The 21,385-nt window shown below is 46.5% G+C and overlaps 1 protein-coding gene across 1 annotated transcript in view; it reads left to right on the top strand.

The window, feature by feature from the left end:
- Positions 1-21,385, top strand: part of VPS16 (VPS16 core subunit of CORVET and HOPS complexes) — a 412,925-nt gene that overhangs the window by 161,573 nt on the left and 229,967 nt on the right. The window lies entirely within an intron of this gene.

Below are 21,385 nucleotides of genomic sequence, written 5' to 3'. Positions count from 1 at the left end.
TTCCGGAGCATCTGTTTTAAGGTTTTGTTGAACCGCTCAACCAGGCCATCTGTTTGAGGGTGATAGACAGATGTACGTAACGGATCTATTTGTAAGAGTCGGCAGAGCTCCTTCATTACCCTCGACATAAAGGGAGTCCCCTGGTCAGTGAGTATCTGTTTTGGAATTCCCACCCGACTAAACACTTGTACCAATTCCTTGGCAATCGTCCTGGTAGCTGTGTTACGCAAAGGGATGGCTTCCGGGTAACGAGTGGCATAGTCCACGATGACGAGGATATGTTGGTGCCCATGTGCGGACTGGGGAAGGGGCCCGACCAAATCCATCCCAATCCTCTCAAATGGGACTTCAATGATAGGGAGGGGTACCAAAGGGCTACAGAACCGAGGTTTAGGCGCAGAGATTTGGCACTCTGGACAGGACTCACAATAGTTACGCACATCATTATGTATACCGGGCCACACAAAACAATGTGATATCCTTTCTGTGGTTTTCTGTACCCCCAGATGTCCCCCCCATTATATGTCCGTGGGCCAGGTCCAGTACCTTCCGCCTATAAGGTTTTGGTACCACTAACCGTTGTACAGTGTCTTCCCCTTTTTTCTCTACCTGGTAGAGCAAATCATTCTCAAGTACTATTTACGGGTATGTGTTGTGAATTCTGTGGCCAAGCTCCCTCCTGTGGTCGAGAGTGGTACTTCGGCTGGTTCTGTCTATGAGCTTCCTTTGGTGGATGAGAGTGGTACTGCGGCTTCTGAGTTTCCTTCCTCAGGTGATGAGGTTAAGTCGTTAGGTGCTGCTCTATTTAACTCCACCTGGTGCTTTGATCCTGGCCTCCAGTCAATGTTCTAGTATTGGTCTTGCTTCCTCCTGGATCGTTCCTGTGGCCTGTCTATCCTGCATAAGCTAAGTTTTGCTTGTGTTATTTTTGCTTGCTATTTTTTCTGTCCAGCTTGCTTTATTGGTTTTTCTTGCTTGCTGGAAGCTCTGAGACGCAGAGGGAGCACCTCCGTACCGTTAGTCGGTGCGGAGGGTCTTTTTGCCCCTCTGCGTGGTTGTTTGTAGGTTTTTGTGTTGACCGCAAAGCTATCTTTCCTATCCTCGGTCTATTCAGTAAGTCGGGCCTCACTTTGCTAAATCTATTTCATCTCTGTGTTTGTATTTTCATCTTACTCACAGTCATTATATGTGGGGGGCTGCCTTTTCCTTTGGGGAATTTCTCTGAGGCAAGGTAGGCTTATTTTTCTATCTTCAGGGCTAGTTAGTTTCTCAGGCTGTGCCGAGTTGCATAGGGAGCGTTAGGCGCAATCCACAGCTACCTCTAGTGTGGTGTGTTAGGATTAGGGATTGCGGTCAGCAGAGTTCCCACGTCTCAGAGCTCGTCCTTTGTTTTTGGTAATTGTCAGGTCACTTTGTGTGCTCTGAACTTCAATGTCCATTGTGGTTCTGATTACCTGTTCATAACCGTGCTGGAGGCCCAAAGTACTAATGCTTCTCAATAGAGGGAAAAGAGAAGTTCTGAGACCATTTTTTTTTCTTTGCACTGTGTCCTGTCTTTCTTTTCCCCTTTACATCAGGGTGGTTCAGAACACAGGTGTGGACATGGACATTCAAGGTCTGTTCTCTTTGATGGATAATCTCGCTATAAATGTACAGAATATTCAAGATTTAGTGGTTCAGAATCCTATGTTGGAACCTAAGATTCCTATTCCTGAGTTATTTTCTGGAGATAGAGCAAAGTTTTTGAATTTTAAAAATAATTGTAAACTATTTCTGGCTTTGAAACCCCGCTCCTCTGGTGACCCAGTACAACAAGTTAAGATCATTATTTCTTTATTACGTGGCGACCCTCAGGACTGGGCATTTTCCCTTGCGCCAGGAGATCCTGCATTATGTAATATTGATGCGTTTTTTCTGGCGCTCGGATTGCTGTACGACGAACCTAATTCAGTGGATCAGGCAGAGAAAAATTTGCTGGCTCTGTGTCAGGGTCAGGATGAGATAGAGATTTATTGTCAGAAGTTTAGAAAGTGGTCCGTGCTCACTCAATGGAATGAATGTGCGCTGGCAGCTATTTTCAGAAAGGGTCTCTCTGAAGCCCTTAAGGATGTCATGGTGGGATTTCCTATGCCTGTTGGTCTGAATGAGTCTATGTCTTTGGCCATTCAGATCGGTCGACGCTTGCGCGAGCGTAAATCTGTGCACCATTTGGCGGTATTATCTGAGCATGAACCTGAGCCTATGCAGTGCGATAGGACTTTGACCAGAGCTGAAAGGCAAGAACACAGACGTCAGAATGGGCTGTGTTTCTACTGTGGTGATTCCACTCATGCTATCTCCGATTGTCCTAAGCGCACTAAGCGGTTCGCTAGGTCTGCCACCATTGGTACTGTACAGTCGAAATTTCTTTTGTCCGTTACTTTGATCTGCTCTTTGTCTTCCTATTCTGTCATGGCATTTGTGGATTCAGGCGCTGCCCTGAATTTGATGGACTTGGAGTTTGCTAGGCGCTGTGGGTTTGTCTTGGAGCCCTTGCAGTGTCCTATTCCATTGAGAGGAATTGATGCTACGCCTTTGGCCAAGAATAAGCCTCAGTATTGGACCCAGCTGACCATGTGCATGGCTCCTGCGCACCAGGAGGATATTCGCTTTCTGGTGTTGCATAATCTGCATGATGTGGTCGTGTTGGGGTTGCCATGGCTACAAGTCCATAACCCAGTATTGGATTGGAAATCAATGTCTGTGTCCAGCTGGGGTTGTCAGGGGGTACATGGTGATGTTCCATTTCTGTCTATTTCATCATCCACCCCTTCTGAGGTCCCAGAGTTCTTGTCTGATTACCGGGATGTATTCGATGAGCCCAAGTCCAATGCCCTACCTCCGCATAGGGATTGTGATTGTGCTATCGATTTGATTCCTGGTAGTAAGTTTCCTAAAGGTACCGTCACACTAGACGATATCGCTAGCGATCCGTGACGTTGCAGCGTCCTGGCTAGCGATATCGTCCAGTGTGACAGGCAGCAGCGATCAGGCCCCTGCTGTGCTGTCGCTGGTCGGGGAAGAAAGTCCAGAACTTTATTTCGTCGCTGGACTCCCCGCAGACATCGCTGAATCGGCGTGTGTGACACCGATTCAGCGATGTCTTCACTGGTAACCAGGGTAAACATCAGGTAACTAAGCGCAGGGCCGCGCTTAGTAACCCGATGTTTACCCTGGTTACCATCCTAAAAGTAAAAAAACAAACACTACATACTTACCTACAGCCGTCTGTCCTCCAGCGCTGTGCTCTGCTCTCCTCCTGTACTGTCTGTGAGCGTCGGTCAGCCGGAAAGCAGAGCGGTGACGTCACCGGTCTGCTTTCCGGCCGCTGTGCTCACACAGACAGTACAGGAGGAGTGCAGAGCACAGCGCTGGAGGACAGACGGCTGTAGGTAAGTATGTAGTGTTTGTTTTTTTTACTTTTAGCATGGTAACCAGGGTAAACATCGGGTTACTAAGCGCGGCCCTGCGCTTAGTTACCCGATGTTTACCCTGGTTACCGGCATCGTTGGTCGCTGGAGAGCGGTCTGTGTGACAGCTCTCCAGCGACCAAACAGCGACGCTGCAGCGATCCGGATCGTTGTCGGTATCGCTGCAGCGTCGCTAAGTGTGACGGTACCTTAAGGATCGACTGTTTAATTTATCTGTACCTGAGCACGCCGCTATGCGGAGTTACGTGAAGGAGTCTTTGGAGAAGGGTCATATTCGCCCGTCATCGTCGCCATTGGGAGCAGGGTTCTTTTTTGTGGCCAAGAAGGATGGTTCGCTGAGACCTTGTATTGATTACCGCCTTCTAAATAAAATTACGGTCAAATTTCAGTACCCCTTGCCGCTGCTGTCTGATTTGTTTGCTCGGATTAAGGGGGCTAGTTGGTTCACCAAGATAGATCTTTGTGGTGCGTATAATCTTGTGCGTATTAAACGGGGCGATGAATGGAAAACAGCATTTAATACGCCCGAAGGCCATTTTGAGTACCTGGTTATGCCATTCGGACTTTCTAATGCTCCATCAGTGTTTCAGTCCTTTATGCATGACATCTTCCGAGAGTACCTGGATAAATTCCTGATTGTATACTTGGATGATATTTTGGTCTTCTCGGATGATTGGGAGTCTCATGTGAAGCAGGTCAGAATGGTGTTCCAGGTCCTGCGTGCTAATTCTTTGTTTGTGAAGGGGTCAAAGTGTCTCTTTGGTGTTCAGAAGATTTCATTTTTGGGGTTCATTTTTTCTCCTTCTACTATCGAGATGGACCCTGTTAAAGTTCAGGCCATTTATGATTGGACTCAGCCAACATCTCTGAAGAGTCTGCAGAAGTTCCTGGGCTTTGCTAATTTTTATCGTCGCTTCATCGCTAATTTTTCTAGCATTGCTAAACCGTTGACTGATTTGACCAAGAAGGGTGCTGATGTGGTCAATTGGTATTCTACTGCTGTGGAAGCTTTTCAGGAGTTGAAGCGTCGTTTTCCTTCTGCCCCTGTGTTGTGCCAACCAGATGTTTCGCTTCCGTTCCAGGTCGAGGTTGATGCTTCCGAAATTGGAGCAGGGGCTGTTTTGTCGCAGAGCAGTTCTGATTGCTCGGTGATGAAACCATGCGCCTTCTTTTCCAGGAAATTTTCGCCTGCTGAGCGAAATTATGATGTTGGCAATCGAGAGTTGTTGGCCATGAAGTGGGCATTCGAGGAGTGGCGTCATTGGCTTGAAGGAGCTAAGCATCGCGTGGTGGTCTTGACTGATCACAAGAACTTGACTTATCTCGAGTCTGCCAAACGGTTGAATCCTAGACAGGCTCGTTGGTCGCTGTTTTTCTCCCGTTTTGACTTTGTGGTTTCGTACCTTCCGGGCTCTAAAAATGTGAAGGCGGATGCCCTGTCTAGGAGTTTTGTGCCCGATTCTCCGGGTTTGTCTGAGCCGGCGGGTATTCTCAAAGAGGGGGTAATTTTGTCTGCCATCTCCCCTGATTTGCGGCGGGTGCTGCAAAAATTTCAGGCTAATAGACCTGACCGTTGCCCAGCGGAGAAACTGTTTGTCCCTGATAGGTGGACGAATAAAGTTATCTCTGAGGTTCATTGTTCGGTGTTGGCTGGTCATCCTGAAATCTTTGGTACCAGAGATTTGGTGGCTAGATCCTTTTGGTGGCCGTCTCTGTCGCGGGATGTGCGTTCTTTTGTGCAGTCCTGTGGGATTTGTGCTCGGGCTAAGCCCTGCTGTTCTCGTGCCAGTGGGTTGCTTTTGCCCTTGCCGGTCCCGAAGAGGCCTTGGACACATATCTCTATGGATTTTATTTCGGATCTCCCCGTCTCTCAAAGAATGTCGGTCATTTGGGTGGTTTGTGATCGCTTCTCTAAGATGGTCCATTTGGTGCCCTTGTCTAAATTGCCTTCCTCCTCTGATTTGGTGCCATTGTTTTTCCAGCATGTGGTTCGTTTACATGGCATTCCAGAGAACATCGTTTCTGACAGAGGTTCCCAGTTTGTTTCGAGGTTTTGGCGAGCCTTTTGTGCTAGGATGGGCATTGATTTGTATTTTTCCTCGGCTTTCCATCCTCAGACAAATGGCCAGACTGAACGAACCAATCAGACCTTGGAAACATATCTGAGATGTTTTGTTTCTGCTGATCAGGATGATTGGGTGTCCTTTTTGCCTTTGGCTGAGTTCGCCCTTAATAATCGGGCCAGCTCGGCTACTTTGGTTTCGCCGTTTTTCTGCAATTCTGGGTTCCACCCTCGTTTCTCTTCAGGGCAGGTTGAGTCTTCGGACTGTCCTGGTGTGGATACTGTGGTGGATAGGTTGCAGCAGATTTGGACTCGTGTAGTGGACAATCTGACTTTGTCCCAGGAGAAGGCTCAACGTTTCGCTAACCGCAGGCGCTGTGTGGGTCCCCGACTTCGTGTTGGGGATTTGGTTTGGTTGTCATCTCGTTATATTCCTTTGAAGGTTTCCTCTCCTAAATTTAAGCCTCGTTTCATTGGTCCATATAGGATTTCTGAGGTTCTTAATCCTGTGTCTTTTCGTTTGACTCTTCCAGCTTCTTTTTCCATCCATAACGTGTTCCATAGGTCATTGTTGCGGAGATACGTGGCACCTGTGGTTCCATCTATTGATCCTCCTGCTCCGGTTTTGGTTGAAGGGGAATTGGAGTATATAGTGGAGAAGATTTTGGATTCTCGTGTTTCGAGACGGAAACTCCAGTATCTGGTTAAATGGGAAGGTTATGGCCAGGAAGATAATTCCTGGGTCTTTGCCTCTGATGTCCATGCTGCCGATCTGGTTCGTGCCTTTCATGTGGCTCATCCTGGTCGGCCTGGGGGCTCTGGTGAGGGTTCGGTGACCCCTCCTCAAGGGGGGGGTACTGTTGTGAATTCTGTGGCCAAGCTCCCTCCTGTGATCGAGAGTGGTACTTCGGCTGGTTCTGTCTATGAGCTTCCTTTGGTGGATGAGAGTGGTACTGCGGCTTCTGAGTTTCCTTCCTCAGGTGATGAGGTTAAGTCGTTAGGTGCTGCTCTATTTAACTCCACCTGGTGCTTTGATCCTGGCCTCCAGTCAACGTTCTAGTATTGGTCTTGCTTCCTCCTGGATCGTTCCTGTGGCCTGTCTATCCTGCATAAGCTAAGTTTTGCTTGTGTTATTTTTGCTTGCTATTTTTTCTGTCCAGCTTGCTTTATTGGTTTTTCTTGCTTGCTGGAAGCTCTGAGACGCAGAGGGAGCACCTCCGTACCGTTAGTCGGTGCGGAGGGTCTTTTTGCCCCTCTGCGTGGTTGTTTGTAGGTTTTTGTGTTGACCGCAAAGCTATCTTTCCTATCCTCGGTCTATTCAGTAAGTCGGGCCTCACTTTGCTAAATCTATTTCATCTCTGTGTTTGTATTTTCATCTTACTCACAGTCATTATATGTGGGGGGCTGCCTTTTCCTTTGGGGAATTTCTCTGAGGCAAGGTAGGCTTATTTTTCTATCTTCAGGGCTAGTTAGTTTCTCAGGCTGTGCCGAGTTGCATAGGGAGCGTTAGGCGCAATCCACGGCTACCTCTAGTGTGGTGTGTTAGGATTAGGGATTGCGGTCAGCAGAGTTCCCACGTCTCAGAGCTCGTCCTTTGTTTTTGGTAATTGTCAGGTCACTTTGTGTGCTCTGAACTTCAATGTCCATTGTGGTTCTGAATTACCTGTTCATAACAGTTATGCCAGCCTTGTGTCAGGTTCTACGGGTACCCCATCTATCATTTTTACTAGCCGGAGTTAGGGTAGGATCTTTCATTTGCTCGCTGTGGAAGTCATCCGACTGGACTCCCAAATCTGGCAGGCAGGGTGCTGGATGGCTGTCTGCCCCCGCCTCTCGCTGAGTTTCCTCAGTTTCCTCAGTTTCCCCCACCATAACTGAGAAGGGGTACTGAAGGTTAGATTTAATAACCTCCCCAGCAACGTCTTCCTGTGGGGCCTCCTCTAGGAGCTCGGGACCTTCCGTTGGCATGGGAGAAGATTCACGGGTACAGCTACCGTGAAGGAGCAACTGTTTCTCCCACAACTGCCAGAAATGGGGAAAATCCCTGCCCAGGATTATATCCTGTAACAATGCGGGAACGAGTCCCACCTTATGTTGCACTGACCCATAGGGAGTGGAAATCCATATAACCGCTGTTAGGTACGAGCGGGTGTCACCATGCACACACGTTACAGAAAACTTGTCAGACGGACCAGATGGAAGTGCCACCAGACTGGCTTTCACCAGAGTCAGCACACTTCCAGAGGCTAGTAATGCCACAACATTCTTCCCATCAACAGATAATTCACACAGGTGCTTCGCTGTATCATTTTGACCCGCATTCACACTCACTAGCCCTGTAACCAAAGACATGCATTTTTTAGAGTCTGTAACGTCGCACTGCATGGGTTCAGTGGTAACAGGACAGTTCGCAGAAACATGGCCCTTCTCATGGCAGCGGAAACACCTAACAAGCCCCCTATTGAGACCACCGTCCAACATGCTCGGTCTCGGAGTGCGTGCAGTCCCGTGTTCCTCCCCCACAGTTTAAGGCGCTTTTCCTTCACCCGTAGTACCTGGAACAGTCTTACCGGTTCCACGAGGAGGAGGCACAGACCGGGTGCTAGCAGTTTCGTCGGGAAGTCCTTCTGCCACGGAATAACGCTCGACCAACTCCACAAGTTGATCCGCGGTCGTGGGATTTCCTTGGCTTACCCACCTTCTCAGCGCTGGTGGTAGTACCCTCAGGTACTTGTCCAGGACAACCCGCTGGATTATTTCTGGTGTTGTCAGTACCTCGGGTTGCAACCATTTCTTTGTCAAGTAGATCAGGTCGAACATCTGGGACCTCGGCGGTTTATCTTGCTGGTATGTCCACTGGTGTACCCTCTGTGCACGGACAGCCGTCGTCACCCCCAGCCGGGCCAAAACCTCAGCTTTCAGCTTCTCAAAGTCCTGAGCGTCTTCCGGGTCCAAGTCATGGTAAGCTTTTTGGGCCTCGCCGGAGAGAAACGGGGCAATCAAATCGGCCCATCGTGCCTTCGGCCACTTCTCCCTCAAGGCCGTCTGCTCAAACGTTGTCAGGTATGCCTCGACGTCATCTTCTGCAGTCAGCTTTTGCCAGTATCGACTCACATGGATCCTTCTGGACTCTGCTTCCGGGTCCGCGTCAGGCATGCTCACCAGGCGCTGCGCCACCTGTTGTAGAAGCTGGCGGTCTGCAACCGTCATGTCGACTAACTCCTTCAGCTGTGCGGCCATCAAGCGATTAGCTTCGTGCTGTGCGGCAGTGGCCTGCTGCTGCACGGCAGTGGACTGTACTAGGGCTTTCACCACGTCTTCCATACTGTCGCCTGTGCCACGTTATGCCCGCATTCTCCACCACAATGTGACAAAACACTCCGGGATCGCCTTTGCTGGGGTCAAAGGTCACGTGGTTTGTGCATTGAATTCTGAGGCGTACAGCAGGTTTCCGAGTAGGCTGACCTCAGGTCAGATTTATTAAAGTGAAAGCAACACAGAAAAACAAAACATAAAAATGTCCGGCACTAACTAAACCAACACGTTGCTAACTTAACAACTGGGGGGCTTCTCCCACCCAGCTAACGTCACACAGTCCTTGAGCCCAGCTCTCGTTCACGTTCGTCTCACACAGACAGGCAATCTGTGTGCCCCAGGCGGACGGGCGGAAACCCCCACCTGGTCCTCCTTTATCCCTGCACCTATTAACCCATCGGTATCCTGAAGATACTGAGCGGCCTAATTCACATAGGACAAGTACCTGGGCGAGATATATCTGCCCCCGACTACCAGACCGACATGACTCTTACACAGAATAATGAGAGCGAGAGAAAGAGAGAAATTCTTAAGGCAATTTTATTACTTATTGCAAAGTCAAAAGTTTACATACATTTTATTAGTATTTGGTACCATTACCCTTAAACTGAATGACTTGGGTCAAACGTTTGGGATATCCTTCCACAAGCTTCCCACAATAGTGGGTCGGAATTTGGGCGCTTCCCCCTGATAAAACCGGAGTAACTGATCGAGGTTTGTAGGTCGCCTTGCTCGCACCTGCCTTTTCAGCTTTATCCATAAATTTTCAATAGGATTGAGATCAGGGCTTTGTGATGGCCACTCCAAAACATTGACTTTGTTATCTTTTAAGGGACTCTGTCACCTGAATTTGGAGGGAACAATTTTCAGCCATAGGGGCGGGGTTTTCAGGTGTTTAATTTACCCTTTCCTTACCCGCTGGCTGCATGCTGGCTGCAATATTGGATTGAAGTTCATTCTCTGTCCTCCGTAGTACACGCCTGCACAATGCAAGAATGAATATTGCAGCCAGCGGGTAAGGAAAGGGTGAATCAAACACCCGAAAACCCCGCCCCTATGGCTGAAAATTGTTCCCTCCATATTCAGGTGACAGAGTCCCTTTAAGCAACTTTACCATTTTGGCAGTATGCCAACCTGTCGGCTGCCTTTGACACAGTGGACCATTCCCTATTATTACAGACCCGCTCATCCCTTGGCATCACAGACTTGGCCCTATCCTAGATCTCATGATACCTAACAGATCGGACATTCAGCGTCTCCCACTCACACACCACCTCCTCACCTCGCCCCCTATCTGTCGGAGTCCCACAAGGTTCAGTCCTTGGGCCCCTGCTCTTCTCCATCTACACCTTTGGCCTGGGACAGCTCATAGAATCTCATGGCTTTCAGTATCACCTCTATGCTGATGACACACAGATCTACATCTCTGGACCAGATATCACCCCCCTACTAACCAGAATCCCTCAATGTCTGTCCACTATTTCATCCTTCTTCTCCACTAGATTTCTCAAACTTAACATGGACAAAACAGAATTCATCATTTTTCCCCCATCTCGTGTAACCCCCCCACCAACGAACCTATCCTTTACAGTAAATGGCTGCCCACTCTCCTCAGTCCCACAAGCTCGCTGCCTCGGGGTAATCCTTGACGCTGATCTCTCCTTCAAACCACATATCCAAGCCCTTTCCACTTCCTGCCGACTTCAACTCAAAAATATTTCACGAATCCGTTCATTCCTCAACCAAGAATCTGCAAAAACCCTAGTCCATGTCCTCATCATCTCTCGCCTTGACTACTGCAACCTCCTGCTCTGTGGCCTCCCCTCTAACACTCTCGCACCCCTCCAATCTATTCTAAACTCTGCTGCCCGACTAATCCACCTGTCCCCCCGCTATTCCCCGGCCTCTCCCCTCTGTCAATCCCTTCACTGGCTCCCCATTGCCCAGAGACTCCAGTACAAAACCTTAACCATGACGTACAAAGCCATCCACAACCTGTCTCCTCCATACATCTGTGACCTTGTCTCCCGGTACTTACCTACACGCAACCTCCGATCCTCACAAGATCTCCTTCTCTACTCCCCTATTATCTCCTCTTCCCAAAATCGTATACAAGATTTCTCTCGCGTATCGCCCCTACTCTGGAACCCTCTACCACAACACATCAGACTCTCGCCTACCATCGAAACCTTCAAAAAGAATCTGAAGACCCACCTCTTCTGACAAGCCTACAACCTGCAGTAACCACCGATCGACCAAACCGCTGCATGACCAGCTCTAGCCTCACCTACTGTATTCTCACCCATCCATTGTAGATTGTGAGCCCTCGCGGGCAGGGTCCCTCACTCCTCCTGTACCAGTTATGACTTGTATTGTTTAAGATTATTGTACTTGTTTTTATTATGTATAGCCCTCCTCTCATGTAAAGTCCCATGGAATAAATGGCGCTATAACAGTAAATAATAATAATAAATAATAATAATAATATGCTTCGGGTCATTTTCCATTTGGAAGACCCAATTCCGCCCAAGCTTTAACTTCCGGGCTGATGTCTTGAGATGTTGCCTCAGTATTTCCACATAAATTTATTTTCTCAGGATGCCAGGTATTTTGTGAAGTGCACCAATCCCTCTTGCAGCGAAACAACTCCACATGATGCTGCCAGCCCTATGTTTCACAGTTGGGATGGTGTTCTTAAGCTTCCAAGCATAATGATGGTCATTATGCCCAAAAAGTTGAATTTTAGTTTCATCAGACCACAGGATTGCTCCAAAAATTAAGGTCTTTGTTCCTGTGTTCATTTGCAAACATTAATCTGTCTTTTCCATTACGTCCCTCCGGACAGCACCATGGAGGTTGTCTTTCCTTGACCTATAGCGGGACAGGATCACAGAGATGTTAAAAGGCTCCTCCCACCTCCACCCGCCAGTGTTTTTTCTGTCAGGAACTTTTGTATAAGTTACTCCTAGAGCGAAGATAGCCTGTGGACATCTACGGCCTTCTCTTCCCCCTGTCAAGTGGTCCGTGGCCGACACCTCACTTGGGTAGAGGTCCCTCCTCTATCAGTTGCTGGACCAGACTGACTCGGGGATTGGGGGTCTCGGCCTTCCCTCGGTCAGACGGACCATTGCCGACTCCTCTATGAGAGGTTACTCAGCCAACAGCCAGCCTGTGCAATGGGCTCAGGGATCGTGCGGCATGTCCAAACCTTCCCCCTGTCAAGCAGCCCAGGGTGGAAACTCCCTGGTGGGGTGTCCCTCAGCCCCAGAGACCAGTCAAGCGGACGGTCTCCTAAGTAGAGCCGCTTCCTTCCGATGGGGGGCTCTCTGCTCGGACGCCGGCCGGCAAAACACCGTTACTTCCAGAAGTCGTGTGGTGGAGAAGGCCGTTGCGCTTCCGGTGATGTCAGAGCGGGGCGCCGGGACATAAGATAGGCATACGTTCCAAGGTGGAACGCGGAAGGGGGCAAAGGAGAGGAAATCATTGGCAGTAATGCAGCATTCCTTACGGGACACCGCTTCCTTCCACGGTAGGTTCTCGGCGTTACCAGCTCCCCCTGTTTTCTAGCAGGTATGGAGCCAGCACAGTTGAGTGCATGGTGGAATGTTGCGTTGATGGCCTAGACCTCTGGGCTGACTCTAGTCTCATGCCTTTGTGCCAAAGCTGTACCTGGAACCCATGTGCAGAGGCATGTTTCCACATATATGCAGCTAGGCATTGGACCTCTAGGCTATGATAGGGCCATATGTCCAGGCTACATCTCATGACTGGACTTCAGTTAGTTGCATGTCTTGTCTGCACAGAGCCTTATGATTGGGCTTCAGAGTGACTTTTTGGAAGCATGTTTTCCATTTTTTGGTTCAATAAACCAGTTTTCTTTGCAACTTAACTACTCCATCCATAGGAGGACACAGGGTGTTAATTCGGCACATTGTCTCCATGAAGACTGCCCTCCAGCTGCGGCTCATTAATTAGCTCCTTCGGATGGAGTCAGTCTGACAAATGAGATGTACTATTCAGAGTGGATATTTATCTGGAATTCTGATAGATTTATCATTTGCTTAAAAGTGTAAGGCCACAGTCACACGTTCCTTTTTGTCCCGCGGGTTTTCCCGCAGCGGATTTGATAAATCTGCAGGGCAAACCCGCTGCGGTTATCCCTGCAGATTTATCGCGGTTTGTCCTGCGGGTTCCGCTGTGGGTTCCGCTGCGGGATTTACCCCTACTATTGATGCTGCATATGCAGCAATATGCAGCATCAATAGTAGTGTTAAAAATAATAAAATCATGATGATATACTCACCCTCTGACGTCCCGATCTCCTCGTCGCTGCAGGCGGCGGTCCGGTTCCAAAGATGCTGTGCGACCAGGACCTTCGGTGACGTCACGGTCATGTGACCGCGACGTCACCGAAGGTCCTGGTCGCATAGCAAACCTGAGACCGGACGGCCGCGTGCAGCGCTGAGACTTCCGAGGGTGAGTATAACATGATTTTTTATTTTAATTCTTTTTTTTTTAATACAAATATGGTTCCCGGGGCCTGGAGGAGACTCTCCTCTCCTCCACCCCGGGTATAACCCGCACATTATCCGCATTACTGCTGTGCCCACCATGCGGGAAGTAAGCGGATCAATGCATTTCTATGGGTGCAGAATCGCTGCGATTCTGCACAAAGAAGTGACATGGTCCTTCTTTTTTTCCGCAGCAATTCTGCGCGTTTTTTTCCGGGTTTTTCCGCATCATGTGCACTGCGGTTTCTGTTTTCCATAGGGTAACATTGTACTGTACCCTGCATGGAAAACAGCGGCAAAATCGCTGCGGTTCCGCAGTAAAAACCGCATAGTGTGAACATGGCCTTAGGCTGGTCTCTTGTTTGGCACCTTCAAGCATGGCCTAGTCACTCTGTGCATCTCTTTGCATCATACTGCCTATATGCATCATATTGAGTGCCTCTGTGCATTATACTGCATCATAGTGCCTCTATACATCATATTGAGTGCCTCTGTGCATCATACTGCCTCTATGCATCATAGTGCTTCATAGTGCCTTTGTGCATCATATTGCATCATATTGCTTCATGGTTCCTATATGCATCATATCGCTTCATAGTGACTTCGTATATCATATCGCATCATATTGCTTCATTGTTCCTATATGCATCATAGCACTCATAGTGACTTTGTGCATCATAATTCATTATAGTGCTTCATAGTTCCTATATGCTTCATATTGTTTCATATTGCTTCATACTGCTTCCTATTGCATCATATTGCATCATAGTGCTTCATGCCCTGTGCCTCATGGGGTATCATTAGTATGTCGGGCTTGGTGCCTTTTGTGACTCTGGCTGTGGGCCACTGGGTTAGACCTTCTGACGGGTGCCTTGTTGTGTGGCCGCACATTGTATCGTCGGCCTACCACTTCACATTTTTGTCTTGGGCCTCAACTCTGGTTATAGAGTCCTCATGTTTTTGGACCCAGATCCAGCTTCTGTTACTTAATTCGTTACAACAGGGCTTAGACAAACAAACAGCGATGCTTGAATTTGCTTAGTATATTAGCATTTCTTCGTTTGGAACAGATCTCTCAGGTGAGCTTCTACCTTGATTGCTAAAGGCAAGTCTCTTTCATAATTAGCTTTAAAAGATGACATACATCTTTTTGGTACATCCTATAAAAGGACATACTACTGTCCTGGGAGCGGAAAATCCCATGAAGTGGAAGGAAGGAATCCTTCCACCTCGGAATGCTCTGCCCCAAGATATGACCATCCACAATTTGCACAGTTTTAGGCGCTCCCTCAAAACACATTTGTTCAGAGCGGCCTATCACGTTCCTCAATCAAAGTAATTTTATGTTTGTGTGTGTGTGTAGCCCATTCACTACTTCCATCTATCCCCCACACCCTGAAGATGGCTGGAACATCATTGTAAGTACATCATTGTAAATACACACCTGTGCTTTATATCTCCCCCACCTCATTGTAGATCGTAAACTCTCACAAGCAGGGTCATTTTATTTTGCTTTAATAATTGTCTTGTTAACGTTGTTACTTATGACTGTTGTGTTTGAAATTGTTAAACTGTAAAGCGCTGCGGAATATGTTGGCGCTATATAAAGATTATTGTTATAATTAATAATCTTTCACAACTCCACATTCGGCAATCAGACTAGTTGCCTTGATCAACATCCAGTAGACAGATTCTGTTCCCATAAGTCTGTTGCTTTTCGTTTACCAGGGACGTCATCACTGCCTTTTGTACCTTGTGGCAAAGCTGCAGCACTGTGTCGCGGCTCTTACAGCAGTCACGGCTCATAAGATAAATGGGCAGCACTGTGGATCAGTGCTAGCACTGCAGCCTTGCAGCGCTGGAGTCCTGGGTTCTAATACCACCTTGGACAACATCTGCAAGAAGTTTGTATATTCTCCCCGTTGGTTTCCTCCGGGTTCTCCGGTTTCCTCCTGCATTCCAAAGACATACTGATAGGGAATTTAGATTGTGAGCCCCAATGGGGACAATGATGGCAATGTGTGTAAAGCGCTGCGGAACATGTTAGCACTATATAAAAATAAAGATGATTATTATAAATTAAACTGTATCCAGGACTATTACAGTTAACCCCTTCATGACCTTGGGATTTTTAGTTTTTCCGTGTTCGTTTTTCACTCCCCTCCTTCCCAAAGCCATAACTTTTTTTGTTTTTCCGTCAATTTGGCCATGTGAGGGCTTATTTTTTGCGGGACGAGTTGTACTTTTGAACGACATCATTGGTTTTAGCATGTCGTGTACTAGAAAACGGGAAAAAAATTCCAAGTGCGGTGAAATTGCAAAAAAAGTGCAATCCCACACTTGTTTTTTGTTTGGCTTTTTTGCTAGGTTCACTAAATGCTAAAACTCACCTGACATTATGATTCTCCAGGTCATTACGAGTTCATAGACACCTAACATGACTAGGTTATTTTTTATCTAAGTAATGAAAAAAAATTCCAAACTTTGCTAAAAAAAAAAAAATTTGCGCCATTTTCCGATACTCATAGCGTCTCCATTTTTCGTGATCTGGGGTCAGTTGAGGGCCGAGATGACGTTTTTAATGATAGCATTTTGGTGCAGATATGTTCTTTTGATCGCCCGTTATTGCATTTTAATGCAATGTCGCGGCGACCTAAAAAACGTAATTCTGGCGTTTCAAATTTTTTTCTCACTACGCCGTTTAGCGATCAGGTTAATGCTTTTTTTTAATTGATCGGGCGATTCTGTGCGCGGCGATACCAAATATGTGGAGATTTGATTTTTTTTATTGATTTATTTTGATTGGGGCGAAAGGGGGGTGATTTAAACTTTTATATTTTTCATTTTTTTCGCAATTTTTTTTAACTTTTTTTTTTTTTACTTTTGCCATGCTTCAATAGCAGGCACAACTCGATCGCCTCTGCTACATAGCGGCGATCTGCTGATCGCTGCTATGTAGCAGAAATGGAGGTGTGCTGTGAGCGCCGACCACAGGGTGGCGCTCACAGCCACCGGTGATCAGTAACCATAGAGGTCTCTAGGACCTCTATGGTTACCATCCTGACGCATCGCCGACCCCCGATCATGTGACGGGGGTCGGCGATGACGTCATTTCCAACCGCCCGGCCGGAAGCGGTAGTTAAATGCCGCTGTCTGCGTTTGACAGCGGCATTTAACTAGTTAATAGATGTGGGCAGATCGCAATTCTGCCCGCGCCTATTACGGGCACATGTCAGCTGTTCAAAACAGCTGACATGTCCCGGTTTTGATGCGGGCTCACCGCAGAGCCCTGCATCAAAGCAGGGGATCTGACCTCGGACGTACTATCCCGTCCGAGGTCAGAAAGGGGTTAATAACCCATAGTCTCACTGCCTCACAGTAGATAATCTCCCTGTTTTGGGAAGAAACCTACTTTTTCTCTAGCCATAGAATATGGTTACTCCCACCATGGCAGTCTGGGTGTTTAAATATCCCTGAGAAGATTGCCTTTTAGGATATGTATGTGTGTATATGTGTATATATCTACTATATAAAGCTGTATGTGTGTGTGTGTGTGTGTGTGTGTGTGTGTATGTATGTATGTCCGGGATTGGCATCTGCACCGTCGCAGCTACAGCCACAAAATTTTGCACAGTCACACGTCTGGACCCCGAGAGCATCATAGGCTATATTGTGAGGCGAAATTTTAACCCCGCGCGTTCCAATTCACCAAACAATTTTGCCCCTATCTACATAATGGGGAAAAAAGTGAAAGGAAAAGTGTTGGAGGCATCGCAGCTACAGCAACAAAATTTTGCACAGTCTCACGTCTGGACCCTGAGAGCGTCATAGGCTACGTTGTGAGGTGAAATTTTAACCCTGCGCTTTCCAATTCACCAAACAATTTTGCCCCTATCTACATAATGGGGAAAAAGTGAAAGGAAAAGTGTTGGAGGCAAATTGACAGCTGCCAGATGTGAACAAGGGGGACTTAAAGAATAAGAGCGATGGCGCAAAAGAGTACCGTATATACCGTACAGTTGCTAAGGTGGGGCCCCGACATGAGATACTCACCACACACGGGGATATGAACACACACACAAAATGCGCCACACACTACCACGTGCTTGAACACATATACCACCCTCAGCACACATTTCACCACACATACACCAACCTCGCCACATAAAAGTCGAAACACAAAAGTCGCCGCTCAAAACTCGCCACGCGCAAAACTCGCCACATGCAAAAACTAGGCTCTTGCAAAACTCGCCACAAGTGAAAAACTCACCTCATGGAAAACTCGCCACACGCAAAACTTGCACACGCGGAAAAATTGCCACATGCACAAAATTTGCAACACATACAAAAGTTGCCTCACACAAAACTTGCACATACTCAAAAGGCACCACACATAAAACTCGCCACGCGCAAAACTCGCCATGCGCAAAACTTGCTGCACACAACTTGCTACACTAACCTGTCACATGCAACTCGACACACAAAAAGTTGCTACACGCATGTTGCCACACAAAACTCATCTCACAAAAGTCGCTACATGCATGTCGCCACACACAACTAAACACACACAACTTGACAAACGAAACTCGCCTTAAAACACACAAGTCTGGTATTATCCTTCAAAAATAAAAATCTGATTAATAAGCAGACAAACTACAAGAGCAACAAATGTACCATATAGGAAATATGGCAGCTGTCAGTCACATGACCTGTCTATTATGTGTATGTGTGAGCTAATATATACTGCCAGGGGGAGGGCTTCCTGTTGGCTGGGGATTTATCAGGCTGCCAATTTATCTTACAAATACTGAGGTAAAAATACTGAGCAAATAACGTGTGAACGAGGTCTAATACAGGAGGAGATGACACACAGGTATATACTATATACAGGAGAGATGACACACAGATATATACTATATACAGGAGAGATGACACACAGGTATATACTATATAGAGGAGGAGATTACATACAGGTGTATACTATATATAAGGGAGATGACAAACATGTATATACTGAGGTGAAAATGAGAGGTGTGAGGTGAAAATGAAAAGGTGTGAGTGCAAAATGAGAGGAGTGAGGGAAAATAGTGGAGTGATCGGAAAATGACAGATGTGAGGTCGAAATGACAAGTTTTAGGGGGGAATGAGAGGTGTGAGGGAGAAAATGAGAGATGTGATTGGGAAAATGAGAGGTGTGATGGGAAAATAAGAGAAGTGAGGTGCTATAACTAACCACAGATATTTACTATGCCCAGGCAACGCCGGGCTCTTCAGCTAGTATACCTATATAGATAATTAAGTTGACATAGATATAATGTCTGGACTAATGACTCGTATAAAGGCAGTTTCGAATAATCTAAGATTTTTACCAGCCCCACCACCACCTTCGTCGATTCAGAGTCCAGACTCCCTGTGTCTAACATCAGTAAAACAGGAGTGATGATCCACGTTTCTCTTTCAGCACTTCTAATGAGAAGTCCGATGTTGGTAATGACAGGAGATAATACCTGCCGGATGGCATGTTCCATAGTTTGAATAGTATACAAGTTTTACTCTGGGTTTAGACATCTAAGGATTTGGAATAGATTTGATCTCCTGGATGAGTAATGTGCGTACATCCCAATGCTCTGCCATTATCCATGTACTAACTGTTATTGGTTTGATATTCCCACAGTCCAGGGTCTCTGTCTTGCAGGTCTCCTTGTAGTATGGTAAGCTGGTCTGTAACCAAGGTTTAACCTGAGCGAGCCCAGAAGGACCAATGAAGGAACAGTCGTGGGTTGTTAAGCACATGCAGCCGATTACTGGTCTGTACAGTCCTCATTGCGGTGGCTGTGACTATCACCATATTTTGCTGGGCAATAAGGTTTTCTAAACCTATTCTGGGGCTGCGGTGTTTATAAGTATCTTTCACAAAAACGCACCGCGGTTCATTATTGGTATTGGAGTATGGAGTACAATGGGTGTATTTCACTCTCTGTTTCTGCTGCATACCTCGTTTACCACATTCATACTCAAATTGGCCATTATAGATGTCTATCAGACTCTCACTACGGTGATTATCTTTGTGGATTTCTTTAGATATCTATAATTCTTCTGATCTTTCGGATCATTTATATATCTAGTCTTTTTTTTTTTTAGCCTGGCACTTTGGTTCTTGGGCTTCTGTACCCACCTTGGGAGTTTTTCTTTGGTATTCTCCATGGTGCTGTCCGGAGGGACGTAATGGAAAAAGGGAATTAGACCTACCGGTAATTTGGTTTCCAGGTAGTCCCTTAGGACAGCACCCTTATTTCCCTCCTTTGTTTCTCTTTAGGCTTGTACAGGATAAATTTTTCGGCAGATCATTCGTCTGTCCGGTCGCCATGGCTCGAGATTAAGATGAAGCCATTAAATGGTTTATTACACACTTGTTTGTAATGGGGCGTTTAGACCATTTCTTTCCATCCTTCTGTGGTACTTTGAAAAAACACTGGAGGGTGGAGGAGGGAGGGGCCTTTTAACCTCTCTGTCATCCTGTCCCGCTATAGGTCAAGGAAGGATGACCTCCATGGTGTTGTTCTGAGGGACTACCTGGAAACCGAATTACCGGTAGGTCTAATTCCCTTTTTTTGTTTCTTTTGGTGTAATGGCTTCTTCGTGGCAGGGTGGCCTTTCAACCCATGTTGATACAGTACTAGTTTCACTGTGGATATTGACACAACCTTACCAGCTTCCACCATCATCTTCACAAGGTCTTTTTGCTTTTGTCCTTGGGTTGATTTGCACATGTCGGACCAAAGCTTGCTCCTCTCTGGGACACAGAACCAGTCTCCTTCCTGAGCGGTGAGATGGCTGGACATTACCATCTTGTTTGTACTTGAATATAATTGTTTGTAGAGATGAACAAGGCACCTTCAGGTATTTTGAAATTGTACCCAAAGATGAGCCAGACTTGTACAAGTCCACAATTCTCTTCCTGATATCTTGGCTGATTTCATTAGACTTTCCCATGATGCTACACAAAGAAGCAGTGTGTTTCAGATGTGCATTAAAATACATCAGCAGTTGTCTCTCTAATTAACTCAGATGTTGCCAAGAAGCTTCCAAACACATGAAATCATCATATGTGCCATCCAGAATTGTTTAAAGGCAGAGTAATCATAGTGTATGTAAACTCTTGACTTTGCAGAAAGTAATAAAAATGCCTTAAAACATTCTCTCTCTCACTCTTATTATTCTGGCATTCGGCAAAGATTAATAATTATGGTACTCCTAATTGACCTAAAATAGGAAAGGTTTATTCTGATTTCATGTCAGATATTGAGAAAAACATGCAGATGTGTCTTTTTATATAGTGTATGGAAACTTCTGGTTTCAGCTGTAGCTCCTATGCTTTCCTATATGCCACCATCATATCCAACTACAAGCAAACCGTTTCTATAGTCTGATAATAATTTCTATGCGTTCTATCTGCCCAGCTTCTTGATAACTTTTGCTGTGGCTCAAACATTTCCACAAATAAGGATACAATGGACTTAGATCTCTGGGGCATTTGGTAGTATGCACGCATTATTGTGATAATTATTTAAGGGCTATTTTATTTATTTACATATTTGTATCCACAGTTGTAATCTGACATTAGAAAATAACAGGTCTCAATGATGAATGAATGGCTGAGGAACTGTTTGGCCTGCTGCAGCTTTCTCTGGTATACAGCACTCTTGTAAGCCAATCCTGTGGTTTTCAGCTAATTGCCAGGCCAGCTTGACCTGAGAAGTAGCTGTTTTTTTTAAGAAAACCGTTTTAAGTTTAGGATTTTTCGAATGAAGATGTGTAAAATGTGCACTTCAGATGTTGCACCATGTTAAAGATATTAGATGGTAGTTAAAGGGAACCTGTCTCCCCAAAATCGAAGGTGCGCTAAGTCCACTGGCATCAGGGGCTTATCTACAGCATTCTGTAATGCTGTAGATAAGCCCCCGATGTATCCTGAAAGATGAGAAACAGAGTTTAGAGCATACTCACCCAGGGGCGGTCCCGCTGCT

Source organism: Ranitomeya imitator, chromosome 7, assembly GCF_032444005.1.
Source record: "Ranitomeya imitator isolate aRanImi1 chromosome 7, aRanImi1.pri, whole genome shotgun sequence".
Taxonomy (NCBI): Eukaryota; Metazoa; Chordata; class Amphibia; order Anura; family Dendrobatidae; genus Ranitomeya; species Ranitomeya imitator.
Note: the sequence above shows the minus strand (reverse complement) of the source record. Positions and strands in the feature narration are given on the sequence as shown.